Consider the following 4710-nt stretch of genomic DNA (forward strand, 5'->3'; position numbering starts at 1 on the left):
TTTTTAGTAGAGTCGGGGTTTCACCATGTTGACCAGGATGGTCTCGATCTCTTGACCTCGTGATCCACCCGCCTCGGCCTCCCAAAGTGCTGGGATTACAGGCTTGAGCCACCATGCCCGGCTCAAGTTTCTTTATTTATTGTTTATTTTCTGTTTGTCCCACACTACAAGACTATAAGAAATGGTGATTTTGTTTCTTTTGATCATGACTACACCCCTAGCACTTCGAAGTGCCTGACACATGGTAGCATTGATAAATATTTATTGAATGAATAAAAATGTTCTTCTAGCATATTTATATTTTCATTACTTTTTATTTTTAAATGTTTAATTTCTCCTAATTTTATTCTCATCTATAATATGAGTTACAGATCCAACTTTGTAATTCTAGATAGCTAGCTAATTGTCTCAACCTTATTTATTTAATAATCTATATTTTCTGAGCTAGTTTATAAGAACTCCTTTGAATATACTTTTATATGTTTGTAGATCTCTCTTTATGTATATTTAGTTTACTTTTATTTGATTCTCACAACTTTCATCTCAGTATGTATTATTATTCTGATTTTATAAATGAAGAAGTTGTAATTCCTTGAGAACAATTGATTCACATGCTAGAAAGCAATAGTATTACAACTAAATTTACATGCCAGACTTTTAATTCAGTCTGTCCAGCGTTCAATGCTGCACCCATTTTGCAACACACAAGGCAGCCTCCACAGAATTCTACAGATAAAACCTGGCCCTAAGTGTTATTCTTTATAAAAGCAAACTGTGAACTACTTTGGATTACAAATTTACATGCATATGAAGCTATGGAGTGTGACTAGCAGGGATGTCAAAGAGGCTCAGAAAACATAATTGTTGCTTCCTTAACACACTAAGAAACTCATGCCTACTCTTGGGATATCAGAGATGTTCACCTCAGAACTGAATTATTGTCTTGGTAAAAATGAAAAACCATGCTCTCAAGAATAAAACTCAATACATTCATGGTCAAAGGATTTAAAATAATTTACTAGAACAACAACAACAACAAAAAACTGTTGAAAGACGTTCTTCAGGCTTTAAGGTTTTTCCCAAGAAGAAAGAGATGGCCTCATAAGACCCTTCTTGTAATGAACAGACTTCTCAGCTAAATGATTCCTATTCATAATAATGATTACATTCATTGAGTAACAGCAAGGTAGCTCATGGGATTTACAAGTTAGTGAAATGCAATATTATAGCTCATTCAAAAATACTAATGATGGTGATTTCCCTAGACATACACATAAATCGAGACTCAAATAGGGTAAAGAAGTAGCCTCTGTGGTTAATTTTATGTGTCATCTTGACTGGACTAAGAGATGTCCAGATAGCTGGTAAAACATTATTTCTGAGTATGTCTGCAAGGATGTTCCTAGAAGAGATAAGCATTTGAATCAGTAGATGAGCAAAGAAGATCACTGTCGCCAGGGCAAATAGGCATTATCTAATCCATTGAGGACCCAGGTAGCACAAAACAGTGGAGAAAGGGCAAATCACTCTCTTTTTTTAAGCTGAACATCCATCTTCTCCTGCCCTTGGACATTGTACTCCCATTCCTCGTTTCTCAGGTCCGGACTCAGACTGACACATGAATGGCTCTCCTAGCCCTCAAGCCTTCATGTTTGTGTTGGAACTACACCAGTGGCTTTTCTGGGCCTCCAGCTTGTAGGATGCAGTTCATGGGACTTCCCAGCTTGCACATTCACAGGAACCAATCCCTCAGAACAAGTATATTTTTTTTCTATACCCATATACATCCTATTCATTCTGTTTGTTAGGAGAACCCTGACTTACACTTGTCCTAGGTCTCCTGCCCAGTGATGGTGGATCTAGAATTCATCACAATTCTGATTTCAAACCTGTGATTTTCCCACAACCTCCTGCTGCCTTCAACTATGTGGCTATCCTAGTTGTGCTGTGGTTGTTGAACAAATGGAAACTGCATGTTTGACATTTTATTCTGGCACCTCATCATTTTATTTTTCCTTACCCTTCCTGCCTCACTTTTGTAAGCTATGAAAGGAGAGGTTTCCCTTTTATTAGGTCCTTTTAGCCATCCTAGATCAACGATATCCTTCACACCGGCTGGCACTGAAGGCATGCAGCAAATACCCAGTTGTTTCCCCCATTATCTGTGTCGCCCGCCTTCCAGCTCCTGATTGCTTCTCATCTCACCGAAACCAGATTCTGAACACTGGCTTGGAAATTCAAACTGAATCCTACTTGTGGACCAATGACCTGCCTGCAGGGTGAAAAGAGTCAAGCAGGTGGTTCCAGGACAGTTAGCTCCCCTGCCCTCCTGGTTCTGCCCTCGCTCATCTCTAGCTTCTGCAGATACCCTTCTACTCAAAACCTTGCAATGGTCCCTATTTCATTCAGAATAGAGGACAACCTCTGCCTGGACCCCTCTTCGGCTCTCTGTCCCCATGTTACTTTCCCTCTCACTCTGTTCAGCCCTGCTGGCCTCCTTACTCTTTCTCAGACTGCATGTATACTTCTTCTCCTTTGGCGCCTTGGTGCTTCCTGTTTCTTCCTCTTTCAAATGTTTCTTTCTCAGTGAAGCTTTCCAAGAATAAGTTATTTAAAATTGACTCCAGGCATGATGGCTCATGCCTGTAATCCCAGCACTTTGGGAGGATGAGGCAGGCGGATCACAAGGTCAGGAGTTCGAGACCAGCCTGGCCAACGTGGTGAAATCCCATCTCTACCAAAAATACAATGATTAGCTGGGCATGGTGGTTGGCGCTTGTAATCCCAGCTACTCCGGAGGCTGAAGCAGGAGAATTGCTTGAAACCAGAAGGTGGAGGTTGCAGTGAGCCGAGATCACACCCACTGCACTCCAGTCTGGGTAAAAGAGCGAAACTCCATCTTAAAATAAATAAATAAAATAAAATAAAATTGCAACCCCTCAGCATCTCTGTGCCCCCTCTGACTTTAACTTTTTCATGATGTTTTAACACCTAACTACACACACACATACTTACTTTAATTGTTACTCCTCCCCACCATAAATTTCATGAAAGCAGGAATTTTGTCTGTTTTGTTCACTGTTCAGGGTCTCACACAGTTCCTGGCACATATTAGGTACTCAGTAAATAAGTTCTAAATAAATGAATGTGCAAAACGGCAGTAGGGACAGAAAATCCAAGGACATGAGAATATTCTGGCAGATTCCACAGTTTGAGACAGATAAGGAATCAATTAAATGAAGTTTTGGTGGTCAGATCTTGAGTTGTAGGCTTGATTTATTTGTACACCTTGTTCTGTAGTGAGGTTTTGGAAAAGACTTTTAGTGCTGGGTGCGATGGCTCACACCAGTAATCCCAGCACTTTGGGAGGCCGAGGCTGGCAGATCACCTGAGGACAGGAGTTCAACACCAGCCTGACCAATGTGGAGAAACCCCTTCTCTACTAAAATTACAAAATTAGCCAGGCATGGTGGCACATGCCTGTAATCCCAACTACTTGGGAGGCTGAGGGAGAACTGCTTGAACCCGGGATGCAGAGGTTGCAGTGAGCTGAGATTGTGCCATTGCACTCCAGCCTGGGCAACAAGAGCAAAACTCTGTCAAACAACAACAAAAAAAGACTTTTAGCTCCATTGCTTTGTCAGAAGAAAAAAATATAACCCTTTTTCCTTAAGGAAATAGCTGCAGCTTGGGGCAAAAGACCTTCTGAAAGTGAGAACCACCCAAAATTAAGATTCCCAGAAATTTAAGTTATGCAATGTGGTAAAGTACACAGAGTAGTGACTTTGAAATCAAGGAGGTCAGAGTAATTTGTGTGTGAGGAAATCTTTGTCATTCTTGGAACTTCAACATCCTTATCAGCACAATGGCAATACCACCACTTCATGAGATGTCCATGGAACGCTGCACGTCCCCTAGAAAGAGCTCAACAAAATAGTCAGGATTTCAACAGTAACAATTATACTAATATGGTCCAAAGTCCCTTAGCCACAGTTTTGAAATCTAAAACGTTTTGGCAAAACCACCTAATGGGTCAATTTAACTTGGCCTCTTCCCATTTAGTGGCAATATCTAATCTAGCCTGGCAAGAGGCTCCTTATTTTACTCATTCTGCTTGTTGCAAATATTGTAAGTTCTTGTCAAGAATATTGCTGTGCTTGCTAGCCTGGATCCCTGAGAGCAAATGCGATATATGTTATACCCATTCTTTAATTTCAACATTAAAAAATAACAATTTCAAAACATAATCAGCACCAAGAAATTCAGATGTGTAGCTTTCAAACCTGTAATTTTGTATGCAGATACAGTAAAATTGTAAATAAAAAGGAGATTACAAAACTCAGAGTTTGGCATCGTTGTGACCATGTATTGTAGTGGAACAAATTTCTTAGTTATAAAAAATGAATGTGTTAATAGGAGGCGGGTGGTCTGTGAATATGACACATTGACTATAGTCCTGCTCCCACATCCAAGATGAGAATGTCTAAATTTGATCAGGTGGAGTTGGGGTGAGGATCTAAGCAGAGGAGGATTTCATTCTAAGTTGATTGGTGAATTGAGGCACAAACTAGAGGATTAATAATTGGAATTCAAGGGCAACCTTTAAATGAAAGCAAGTAGTGTTATTAAAGTATTTTATGTGATTAGCCCATATATGCAGCCAATCATTTTGCTCATAAGTGATTATCTCATACATCCAAGTGTAGCAGT

The sequence above is a fragment of the Cebus imitator genome, unplaced genomic scaffold (assembly GCF_001604975.1).
Source record: "Cebus imitator isolate Cc_AM_T3 unplaced genomic scaffold, Cebus_imitator-1.0 Scaffold13, whole genome shotgun sequence".
NCBI classification, from domain to species: Eukaryota; Metazoa; Chordata; class Mammalia; order Primates; family Cebidae; genus Cebus; species Cebus imitator.